We start from the raw sequence: 13,785 nt of genomic DNA, 5'->3' as shown, positions 1-13,785 counted from the left end.
ATGGCTCTAGATGTCTCCAGAGTGTTTGGAAGGTAAAATCCATCAAGAGATTACAAACCCCTTCTACCACCATCCTGTGTGTGTGAAGAAAGCATAAATAGTTTTTGCGGTAGTGACAAAGACAGAATTAATTTGAGGATCAATGCTTTCATGCTGTAAGCAATGTCCACTTAGATTACTGCACTGCTTTTCACCTGTAGCTACCTTTGAAAATTCCAGATTTGCAGTTAGTGCAAAATTCGGCAGGCAGATTTCTCTCTGGTTTTAGTTCTGCAGATAGTACAGTGCTGATGTTCTAATATCTGCACTGGTTCCCAGTTTGCATCCATGTCTAATTTAAGGTGTTGGTTGTTCCCATTAGAGTGCCCCGTCTTAAAGCTGGCAAATACTTCCTGTCCACAGATCCTGACAAGGAAAAGGCCAGGCTGATCCCAATATTAATACCAGTGTCCATGGATACAGAAAAACAATCCAGATGGTCCTAAGCCAAGTGACACAAATTGTTCTGAGCTAAATCCAAAATAATAAAGGAAGTTGCTCAAGGGATTAGTCCAAATTCAAGCCAAAAGTCAGAGATATATTAAGGTTATCAGGAAGTGTTGGCTCTTTTGTCTACAAAACCAGAATGGCTTTGACTGAGCTAATTTATAGCCATCAATTTGGCTTCCTTAACATGGCATACTTCACATAGGAGGAGAAGAGAGTCTCTGGCATTTCGGTTCCATGTGTTTGAAATGTCAAGGCATGACATGATGCAGAGCCTCCATCTCTTCTCCCAAATCTGCAGCTGTTGCTTGGGATGAAACATGTCCTCCACCAGATAAAGCGCAACACCAAGTTGTCAGTTATTGGCATTGGAATAAAGAAACGCTTTTCCATAAGAAAAATGTTTATTAATTCATCTGTGATGAAGAGACTCTGTTGCACATCAAAAAGCCTGTTGTAAGCCCCCCCCCCCCCCCCCCTTCATTCAATGCAAGAGCAACACTTTTCCTAATGAGGGCAGATTGGCCCCATATTTGCTAGTTTTAGCTTTGAAAAAAAAGAGCTTTTTAATTTTCATAATAGACTGAGACACACATGAAAGCAAACTTTCTGATCCTGAAGATCACTTGTGGTCAAAAGCTCATCAGGAAATGTTCATTTAATAAATAGCTACTTCCAAAACTCTGTTTTTTAAAAAAATATCTGGGGTTCTGGTGTAAAGGGAAAAATTTGTAATACTTCCCTGCTGGTGGACTGTTGTAATATTCTCTGCTCTAAGTAGAAACTGAAACATAGGCCCCCATCTACACTACTATACAATGCAGTTTCATATAATACAGTAAAACCACATAGTATGAGTCTACACTGGGGCCATCCTCTCGGTCCCACCACCGTTAGAGGACTTTCATGGTGGTGGCCCCATGGCTTTGGACCTTCCTCCCCAGAGAAATGAGACAAGCCCCCCACATGGTCCTTCTTTTGTAGGGACTTAAAGATGTGGTTCTTCAATCAAGCCTTTGAGAATGTTTAATCCCTTGTTGTCCTGCATAGTAGTCACACATCCTGAACTTTATCTTATGCCCTCTCTCCATTATTGCATCTGGCACTTATTTTATTCCTAATGTTTACAGCTTGGCCTGATATTGTGCTATGATATGATACTGATATTGTGCTATACTAATAATATAATATATTGTATGTATATATATCTTGTAAGCCGCTCTGAGTCCCCTTAAGGGTGAGAAGGGTGGCATATAAATGCTATAAATAAATAAATAGATAGATAGATAGATAGATAGATAGATAGATAGGCCGTGTTTACAGCAATTTACTGCCATGGTTATATGACTGCAGCTGGATTGAGACTAAGTTGATGTTTTTATATATGCATGTGTTTTGTTTTACTGTATTTTATATTGTGCCCATTCTTAAGTTTTGCTTTTAGGCACTTTGTGCTGTCTGTAAGCCACCTCGAGTCCCTTTGCAGAAATGGTGGCAGGATGTAAGAATAAAGTTGTTGTGGTTGTTGTGGTTGTTGTTGTTATGATGCTGCAAGGGAACCCTCCAAGTGATTGGCATCACATCACATGGTTGCATGCAGGTGGGATAAATTGCCATTTGATAAACTGTCACTAGTTACATGTCCTTAGTCTATTTTAGTAGTAATTTATTACTCTGCAATTTGTTTAGGGTCAAGGTATGCATTCATTAAAATCCAAGTGATAATTGCCATAATAAATTTGTTAGCCTTTAAGCTACTGCAAAACCCTTTGTTAATGATAGCCATTTGCTCTGCCTAGTAAGAAGAACGTATTTTTATACTTTGAGGTTACAGAAAGAAGGAAAATATTGCCTTTTAATATTTTCTTCCCACTGTTTTGAATGTAGCATGCAACATTCCTTAGGTTTCTGCTGTATATTGTATTTGATGTGATTGTGTATTATATTGGAATAACTTTATTTTCTGAAACTAGCACACACAAAGGAATTTATGGTAGGCTGCCACAAGTTGACAAGTGACTTGAAGGCACCTACACACACACATATCCTTCTGTTTATTTGCAGTAAGGATTCAGAATAATAATAAAACAGAATCCCCATATTTAAGAGGTTGCAAGTACTGTGTGCTATTCGGAGAGGTGATATTTTTATAAGGGAAATTGAATTTTCCACAAGAATCCAATCAAATCAATATATATACACACACAATACTGGCACAGTAATTGCAAGTTTAATTTTTCTTTGGGTGCAGCTGCTTTTGTTGTCAGTTTGCCTCTTGTAAATTAATAAACTGCCTTAAAATCATAGCGATACACACACACGGCACTGATGTTCATCCTGTGAAGATGCTAAATTAGGAATCATAGAATCATAGAGTCATAGAATCAAAGAGTTGAAAGAGACCTCATGGGCCATCCAGTCCAACCCCCTGCCAAGAAGCAGGAATATTGCATTCAAATCACCCCTGACAGATGGCCATCCAGCCCCTGTTTAAAAGCTTCCAAGGAAGGAGCCTCCACCACACTCCGGGGCAGAGAGTTCCACTGCTGAACGGCTCTCACAGTCAGGAAGTTCTTCCTCATGTTCAGATGGAATCTCCTCTCTTGTAGTTTGAAGCCATTGTTCCGCATCCTAGTCTCCAAGGAAGCAGAAAACAAGCTTGCTCCGTCCTCCCTGTGGCTTCCTCTCACATATTTATACATGGCTATCATATCTCCTCTCAGCCTTCTCTTCTTCAGGCTAAACATGCCCAGCTCCTTAAGCTGCTCCTCATAGGGCTTGTTCTCCGGACACTTGATCATTTTAGTCGCCCTCCTCTGGACACATTCCAGCTTGTCAATATCTCTCTTGAATTGTGGTGCCCAGAATTGGACACAATATTCCAGGTGTGGTCTAACCAAAGCGGAATAGAGGGGTAGCATTACTTCCCTAGATCTAGACACTATACTCCTATTGATGCAGGCCAAAATCCCATTGGCTTTTTTTGCCGCCACATCACATTGTTGGCTCATATTTAACTTGTTGTCCACGAGGACTCCAAGATCTTTTTCACACGTACTGCTCTCGAGCCAGGCGTCCCCCATTTTGTATCTTTGCATTTCGTTTTTCCTGCCAAAGTGGAGTATCTTGCATGTGAATGTGAAACACATGTGAATGTGAATGCATGTGAATGTGAAACACACAAGGAATGTGAAACACATTTCATTGAGGGCCACATCAGCCTCCAAATGGCCATTGAATCCATTAACAAAGAATCATATATATATATACACACACACATACATACACATAGAGGAAAATGCTCTTTACCCAATTTGAGTCCTCAGATGTTACTGAATGACACCTCCCTCCACTTTTGATTATCTGCTGTGCCAGTGGTTCTCAACCTGTGGGTCCTCAGGTGTTCTGGCTTACAACTCCAAGAAATCCCAACCAATTAACCAGCTGTTGGGATTTTTGGGAATTGAAGGCCAAAACATCTGGGGACCCACAAGTTGAGAACCACTGCGCCATACTGACTGGGGATACTGGGAATTAGTACCCAATAGCACTTGTAGCTCTGAGGTTGGGGAACGGTCAAAGGACATTTAAGGCCAGACATCCTAGCCACAAGCCTTTTATCTAAATGTAACCCCCACAATCCTGACTAAACAGAACAAACTTCAGCCTTCTGGATTGCACTGTATCATAATACCTATCAGCAGGCATGTAGCCGGGGGGGGGGGCTTGGGGGGCTTGGGGCTTGGGGGGCTTCACCCTCCCCCCCGAAATTCTCATGGCGAAAAGGCCTTTCTGGTGCATTATTTAAACTGTTATGTTTATTAGGGCTGGGCGGTTTCGTTTCGTTAATTCATAATTCGTTAATAATTCGTTAATTTTGTTGATTACGAAGCGATAACGAACCATTCTAGAGCAATTTTTTTAAAAAAACGAATTTTTAAAGACGTTTTGTAAATGCTTCGTATTTTGGTATTGTATTCGTTTTGTTATTGTTCTGAGATCGTTTCGTTATTATTTCCGCATGTCTGGGCCAGTTTTATGGTTTAATTAGTGAAAAAAAATTATAATATCACACCAACAGTCAACAACAGAGGGAGAGGGAAGCTTCAGAAGTTTTTGGAGGTTTTTTAGCATATTTCGCAGTCGCGTCCGCCATTAACGAATCGATTCGTTATTGTTTCGGAAATCGATTCGTTATTTTTTTACCATTTACGAAATTTCGTAAATATCGAACTTTTTAAAAGGAAAATTTTGTAATTATTTTAAATATTGAAACGCAAAAACCCCCAAAAAACAAATCGATTTTAGAAACAAATTTTTCCGTTGTTACCCAGGCCTAATGTTTATTCATATCATGATCTGATCACCATACTCAATATATCCCATATGCATGGGGGTATTGGGGTAACGATACAAAAGGTTTGCTAGGCTAGACCCTCTTTCACTCAGACTCAGCCCCCCCGTAACAAACTCAGCCCCCCCCCCCCCCCAAATTGAAATCCTGGCTGCAGGCCTGCCTATCAGTTCTAATTATGATGTCTAATTATGAGGAATACAGGAGTTGGAGTCCATCTGCTGGAGAGCCACATAAAATAACATGGTGGGCCGGAATCGGACCATGGACTTTGACACATGTGTGCTAAACAGACGGTGTCCACTGGCCATTTGGTGTCTTTACAATCATCTCATATGCTGGACATGGACTTTGTTACCCTTTACACAGAATTTTGAGGTTGTGTGTTTTAGATGGCTGACTCTCTCTGTTCTATATTGTCCTTCCCCCTTGTCCTTCTTTGTGTAACATCAAAGTGAAAACATACAAATGCAGCCCTATCCCTTACACATTTATTCAGCTGCACCCACTTAGTCAATTTGAATTGGAAAGAGAGTTTACCAACCTTCAAAAATAAATCCTGCACCAGAGTAAAAGACTGTATAAACACAGATCGAATTTCATTTTTTCTTGTTTGTAAAGAATATTTGTAACAGAGGTTGGTGGAAAAGGCAGAAACATACCAATGACCTTTTTTTTTTTCTAGCATGGAGGGAAGGACACACAACCTGGAATGCAGTTCTCCTGATCATGGAAGCGTCCCCTTTCCTTCTAAGGACACAACAAAATTAACAGGCCCTGAAACAAAACTGAGAGTTTAAATTAATGACTTCTGGCAAACTGTCAAGTGGTATTAACTCTATCATTCAACACAATGTCAGCTTGAAAAAATGTCAGATAGGGCATTTAAATGTTAGAATCCTGATTAACTGATTAAATGAATTCCATCTTTTTATTTCTGAACATTATTCCTGTAAACTAGACTAGCTGGCTGTTAATCCTTTGCTAACCATACCTGGCATTAGTTTTATGTAGGAGGGAATCGTGCTGGGAATCAAAGGATTAATGCCTTTTGGATACAGCAGTTTAAAAGGTAATTTAAATATGTGCCAAAGTCAAATACCCTGGACCTGGATTCTTTCAATTTCACGCACATATTTAATAATAGTTTAGTGTCTTTTTTTTAAATAGCAGGGATCTTGTACATCCATGGGCTGAGATATTAGATAGTGAACCTTTTTCTGCATCAGTCATCATTCTGCAAAAAAGATCAGGGTCACTTTAGCCTCTCATAAGCAATAGCCTGGTGGCATTTAGAGAACATCATGGTATAAGCTCTCAAGGCCCAGAGTCCGTCAGATGCATGACCTATATACCTCAATTAAAGCAAGAATATATACACAGGGTCCTGAAAGGGGGAAATGTTTAAAAATTTCAAAGCTAAAGTCAGATGGCAATGAAATGCAAAAAGCTTGGTGGATGTCAATTCAATTACAACTTAAATGTATGCAAAATAAGCACCATGACCCTTCACATTAATAGTAATAACCAAATCCGCCTTAGCATTTAGGCAGAAAATTGTTTAAACTCAAATGACTTAACTTCTTGTTAGATTATAATTCGGGACTTCTGAAGACCAATGAAGTGCCCTTAGACATTACCTGCTTTGAATCCCATTTGGGAGAAAAGTGGGATATACAATAAATAAATAAATAAATAAATAAATAAATAAATAAATAAATAAGATAATATTGGAGGATGAATTATTTTACTGATTTCTAAACATTGTGGCTTCTGAAGTGAGGTTCGCTCAAGTTCTTTATTTAGAACAGTGGTTCCCGACCTCTGGTCCGTGGACCACCAGTGGCCCACAAGAACTTAAATATGGTCCACAGCCTCACCGTTACTATACTGTTGCAATGAGAGCTACTGGTCTCACGAAACCCTCTTATAGTGCTGAGGCTTATTAAATATGGTTTTCTGTGGGTGAGCAGATGGCGACTAATGGATGGCATATGTTCTGTATCAGAAACTAGAGCTGATGTGATCTATCTAATGCAATTTTCTGAATCAGCATCCCAAATTACCAAACTGAATCTAAAGTTGAGCAAAAACTGATTCGTAACACTTTTGGTACTAATATTGGAGAGTGGTCCCTGGTCAAATTAGGCCCTAATCAAAGTGGTCCCTGGTCAAAAACAGGTTAGGAAACATTGATTTAGAACAAGGACTGTCTTCTTTGATTACACAGCCAACAAATGAATTCTTGGTAACTTGGTTTTTAGGTGTGTTCCTAGGGTTATTTGGGCCACTGATTTAGAAAATTGCATTGGATAGACCACATCAGCTCTAGTTTCTTAGATATAGTTCTCATAATTTTATAGGGGTGAGCAGATGAAGAATGGTATATGACATGTATTCTCTACTTAAAAAACTAAAGCTGATAGAGGAAAACTGGTGCCATTTTTGGAATCAACAGGTCAAATATACCCAGAAACAGATCTAACATTTAGGACATCAAAATGTGTTTTGGCTGGTGTTATAGATATGATTTATTAGGAGGAGCCATGACTTAGTGGTAAACAACCTTCTTTGCATCCAAAGATAAAACAAAAATCGTATGTTTAATCCCTGTTTTCTCCAGATAGATTGAGGACAGGGGAACACAACCTCCTTCATTTAACCATGGAGAATTGAGATCAATAAATACTAACAGCAATGGGTTAGAGAACCAATGCAGCCACCCTTCTGTCTGCTTGAAAATATCTATCCCCACCCCCCAAAAGAAAATCTCCCAAACCAAACTTTTATGTTATCTTGTTATATAAAGGACATCATCTTATTTACTATTGTAGGCAATGGGACTTGAGCCTTCATGGATTATGATATCCATGGGTGCTCCTGGAACCAAACCCCAGTGAGTTTGAAGGGCCCAATCACTCTAAGGACCTCATCACATGGAGGTCCCAAATGCAGGTGACAGCAAGGGGATTTGCCAGGCAGTCTGGTGAATCGGCGGGGGAAACCGTTTCCCTGTGCCCCACATCACCACTTTCCCCATCACACAGGGAAAGTGTTGCCACCTGGCTTCCCACCCCTATGCTGTCTCGTTCTATGCAATGAGAACAGAAGAAGTTTCCTGTGTTCTCAGGGCTCTGTCCTAGGACACTTCCAGGATGGAGCCCCAACAAAAGTAGCCCTGCATCATGTGAAGGGCTCCAGCGGTATCCACTCTGGTTCCGCCCTGGAAACATCCTAGAACAGAACTATGATGTGATGAGGCCCTAAGACTACTAGCAATATTTTCATTTCCTAAGGAAATACATTCATGGGTAGTATATAATGAAATGGGTTGCTCATGTTCAACTTGTGGTCTACAAAGGCTCCTTCCCATTCTATTGTGCTGTGTAGGTAGCTATTTCAGAGCCAGTTAGCAATGTTTACCCTCCTCCTTGCCTTCCCTTGCCCTACTCTATATCTTGTAGGGTAAGGGAAGTGGACTTAGGACTGGACATAGAAATAGGCAGTCACTTGGCAAGTTGTGATGGGGAGAAAGAGCAGGATTTCTGTGAACATCAATCAGCAATATTTGGTGAAGGCATAGAAGCCTAGAACTGTCTCTTCAGGTCATGGGGCTCAGGGGGTAGTAAAGGAGACCAAGATTTATATTCACTTTAAGTCCTAGAGTTTTGGGGTGAGGTTTCTTTAGTGGTCCTTTCTTCAAATAGGGCTGGCTAGGCAACAGTCCCAGAACATGGAGTGTTTCTGGGGCTCAGATTCCAGTTTAAATCAGTTAGATAAAGTGGCCCTTTTCAACCCACATTTGTTGTCTGGTCTCTTGATGTCCCTAATGGTTAAGCAAATGCACAGTAGGAACGTTATGGTTCTCATAAGGGTCTCATATTGAATATGTGAATTTCACTCCAGGGAGCATCTGCTGTGTTTTCTAACAATTGCATGACTGGCAACACAATTTGGTTAGTTAGTCAATCTCACTGAGTTCCTATGTCACAGTCAATGATGCCTTACTCTACCATCTGCAGAAATGAGCCCATCCTTCCCATTGTGAAAGGTAGATTTCACACAAATGTTGGGTGTCACTTTAAAGCACTTCAGAACATCATTATAACTACATTTAACATGTGTAAAACTCATACAAACAACAGTCTGACCTGAATGTTTTTTAAAAAACACCCTTCCTAACCCCTTTCTATACATATTTGTGTGCCGTTGGTAATCCAAGTAGCAACCAGGGATGATCCTGCTTAGCTTCCAAAATCAGATGACATTGGGTGCCTTTAGGATATTAAGTCTTCAGAATATTACTAGTATATATATTTAGAGCCATTTTGTCCCAATTGGTTCTTCAGTTCAATTCTCCACTTCAGAAAGGCAAGAGAAGGAAACTAGGCGGAGATTTAATCAAGCTCCAGAATAAAAATCTTTATAACATCAAATATTAACAGAATCAAATGATTTATAAAATCTGACCCATTTTTGCCATACTTTTCATTCTTGCAAAATCTAGCACAGCTGGCATGGGGGAAAAGTCTTTAGTAGGAACACTGATGGCTGGGCAAATACATATGGTTTGTTATGCTGGAAAGAATGCTTTATGAGTATCTCTAGTGACTGGTATTGTCAGTCACTAGACTGCTTGACTACCAAGCAAAAACTGGGTGCTAGGAATAACATCATACAAAAGTTGACAGGCACAATCTGGAATTCACAATCAGATACAATCAGATACATCTACCCTTACACTTTGCTGTTCTGCTGCTGAGTACACATGTCCACCACATTAAAACAGTGGCTATGGCTCTTAATGAGACATGCCACATTATCACCAGATGTCTATGCCCAACACAACTGGAGAAATTATACTGTCTAGCTGGCATTGCACCACCTCAGGCCCGTAGCCAGGAATTTGTTTCGGGGTGTGTGTGTGTGTGTGTGATTTTTTTCAGGGGGGGTTTCGGGGGGGCTGAGTTTCGGGGGGGGGCTGAGTCTGAGTGAAAGGGGGTCTAGCCTAGCAAACCTTTTGTATCATTACCCCAATACCCCCATGCATATGGGATATATTGAGTATGGTGATCAGATCATGATATGAATAAACATAACAGTTTAAATAATGCACCAGTAAGGCCTTTTCGCGAACCACCATGAAAATTTCGGGGGGGGGGGGCTGAAGCCCCCCGAGCCCCCTGGCTACATGCCTGCACCACCTGATATCCACCGGGAAGTAGCAGCCAGCAATGAAAGGACCAAAGCATTGACATCTCCAGCCCATCCTCTGTTTGGATATCAGCCAGCGTGCCAACACCTTAAACATCTTCTTAAGATCTACAGAGATACTCACAGGGACACCTCAGCAAGCGAGAGTCCAAAAGTGGCAGATTAAAACCCTAAACCTCAATCAGTGGCTGATACCAGATGAGAGACTCTCTCCTGAGCATATAGAAGACTGGGCAACCTGGAAGGTGTTGAACAGCCTGTGCTCTGGCACCACGAGATGCAGAGCCAATCTTAAGAAATGGGGCTTCGAAGTGGAATCCACAACATGTGAGTGTGGAGAAGAGCAAACCACAGAGCACCTACTACAATGCAGTTTGAATCCTGCTACATGCACAATGGAGGACCTTCTCACAGCGACACCAGAGCTACTCCAAGTGGCCAGCTTCTGGTCAAAGGACATTTAGCATAATATCAAGTTTTGGACTTTGTGGGTTTTTTTATACGTTATAACTGTATTCTCAATTTGATTCTGACATGATAAATAAGCTGGTATTGTGCCCTGCCCTCATATAAATTGGAAGTTAGGAGACAGCCTTTCATGGTTTTGTGGGTGAATGCCTGAAGTGTTTCTTAGATGGAAGAACCAGTCTATCCTTAAGCTATAACTATACAAGGCTCTTCTCCTGACTACTAGACTTCTAAGTATTTAACAGCTGGATTCCTTGAATAAATTTTAAGTTTTGTGACATTCAGTAACACTGATGCATTATCCTTTGTTGATGAGATATTAAACCACAATTCTACACTGGATTAGATTCAGTGGATTTAACTGCATTAGCACAGGGTAAATAGCCTCAAGAGTGCAACACAAGTGTGTGGGATTGGTGAGAGGTTCAATGTCATAATATTTCCATGAAATTTTAATCTGTCAAGGCTAATGATGTGAATGTCACTATTACATTAAAGATACAGACATAATTTTGATGTGTATATATTGTTGCCTGTTCGGAATTCTCTTTTTACTGAGTGGTGTTCCAGTGTTTTTTTAAAATACTGGTAATCAAAAAGGGTTTGCAAGTGGGCTAAAAAACTAATATTCTATAGCACCTGTAAACAATATGTATAAAACTGATATTAGAAGTAGAAGATACTCGTAATGGACACCTAGTATCTGTCTGTTTCAAAAATTACTCTGAACCCTATCACACTTGAAGCTGAAAACAATCATAGAATCATCAAGTTGGAAGAGACCTTGTGGGTCATCCAGTCCAACCTCCTTCCAAGAAGCAGGAAAATCACACTCAAAGCACCCCTGACAGATGGCCATCCGGCCTCTGCTTAAAAGCCTCCATAGAAGGAGCCCCCATCACACTCCAGGGCAGAGAGTTCCACTGCTGAACAGCTCACAGTCAGGAAGTTCTTCCTAATGTTCAGGTGCAAATTTTTCCATAAGCAAACTGTGGTTTTTTTGAGGAATGGATACAGGTGAAACAGGTCAAACAATTCAAAGGAATTAATGTATCTTGACTCATCACAGAACAGATGAGAACAGAACAGAACAGTAGGTTCTTGTGGGTTTTTTCAGGCTGTAGGGCCATGTTTTAGAGGCATTTCTCCTGATGTTTCGCCTGCATCTATGGCAAGCATCCTCAGAGGTAGTGAGGTCTGTTGGAAATAGGACAATGGGTTTATATATCTGTGGAATGGCTGGGGTGGGGCAAAGAGCTCTTCTCTGCTAGAGCTAGGTGTGAATGTTTCAGCTGACCACCTTCATTAGCATTTGAAGGCCTGCCTGAGCCTGGGAAAACCTTTTGTTGAGAGGTGTTAAGATGTGCCTGGTTGTTTCCTCTCTGCTGTTCTGAAACAACCAGGCACATCTTAACACCTCTCAACAAAAGGTTTTCCCAGGCTCAGGCAGGCCTTCAAATGCTAATGAAGGTGGTCAGCTGAAACATTCTCACCTAGCTCTAGCAGAGAAGAGCTCTTTGCCCCACCCCAGCCATTCCACAGATATATAAACCCATTGTCCTATTTCCAACAGACCTCACTACCTCTGAGGATGCTTGCCATAGATGCAGGCAAAACGTCAGGAGAAATGCCTCTAGAACATGGCCCTACAACCCGAAAAAACCCACAAGAACCTAGTGATTCCAGCCATGAAAGCCTTAGACAATACATAGAACAGAACAGACTTCTCCCAATCTATAGGATATGTGCCTATGTCACATTTTCCTCCCTTTTGGGGGTGGGGTGGTGGGGTGGGGGTGGGGGTGAATGTTGCCAAATTCTACATCTTCTGAGTCAAATTTAAACATAACACCATTCTCTCGTTAGAAGAGAGGCTGTAGGTATGAGTACTAACATTGTGCCATTGCAGTTTTCCTCTCATCCAACTTCCCCTCACCTCTAATGTGCCTGGAAAGAAAAAGGATGGGTTAAAACACTTTCCAACCCCTCTTTCAAGAGCTACTGGATGCATACTCTTTGCATACAAGTCCTTACAGGTTGCAGACGAAAGGAACAGTGAATCATGTGATCATATCAGTAGGGACTTGTGTGCCAAAAGTGTCAGAGGTAGGTTATTTCCCTGTATGACAGTGGTTCTCAACCTTCCAAATACCACCAACCCTTAATACAGTTCCTCATGTTGTGATGACCCCCAACCATTAAATTATTTTTGTTGCTACTTCATAACTGCAATTTTGCTACTGTTATGCATCATAATGTAAATATCTGATATGCAGGGTGTATTTCCATTCACTGGACCAAATTTGGCACAAATACTCAATACACCCAAACTTGAGTACTGGTGGGTTGGGGTGTGGGATTGTTTTTGTCATTTGGGAGTTGAAGTTGCTGGGATTTATAGTTCACCTACAATCAAAGAGCATTCTGAACTCCACCAATGATGGAATTGAGCCAAACTTGGCACAGAGAACTCTCATGACCAACAGAAAATACTGGAAGGGTTTGGTGGGCATTGACCTTGAGTCTTGGATTTGTAGTTCAGCTGCATCCAAAGAGCTCTGTAGACTCAAACAATGATAGATCTGGACCTAACTTGGCATGGATATTCAATATGCTCAAATGTGAACATTAATGGAGTTTGGGGAAAATAGACCTTGACATTTGGGAGTTGTAGTTACTGGGATTTATAGTTCACCTACTGTATAATAAGGTCCTCAGAATGCAAAGCTTAGACAAGAGATAAGCCTCATTGAACTCAATGGAGCTTAGAGCATTTACTACTGAGGAAAATTAAATAGTGTGTGTCTGTGTGTGTGTGTATATAACATAACTTATGTAACATAACAATTTTTATTGCTTTAGTCTCTCTAGCTATCTACTTTCTACTTATTTCCTAAGAACCTTCTTCTTTTTTAAAATTTCCTGAACAGTCTGGGAATCAATGAAAGAGATACTTTAAATATTAGTCAAATAACAAAGGATAATGCATAAGACGAGGGTTATTTTGTTTCCCTTTGCCAAAAAACTTACTGAAAAATATACTTTTAGCTCATTTATAATTCTAACCCACCCTGCAATTAGCAAGTGAAATGTTTGCTTATTTTTATGAGCACCCCCATTAAATTTATAAAGAGTGTTAATGATGCCGTTTCCCAACGTTTTTATTCTTGAACTTGAAAGACTGTAGTTTTAATTTCAATATTAAACAGAATGCTTTAGTATGTGGAGGGAGTTTAAAGAGCATCAATTAATTTATGGCCCAA

This window comes from Anolis sagrei, chromosome 3, assembly GCF_037176765.1.
Source record: "Anolis sagrei isolate rAnoSag1 chromosome 3, rAnoSag1.mat, whole genome shotgun sequence".
Classification (NCBI taxonomy): domain Eukaryota; kingdom Metazoa; phylum Chordata; class Lepidosauria; order Squamata; family Dactyloidae; genus Anolis; species Anolis sagrei.
The sequence above is the reverse complement of the archived record's forward strand: the minus strand, read 5'-3'. Positions refer to the sequence as shown.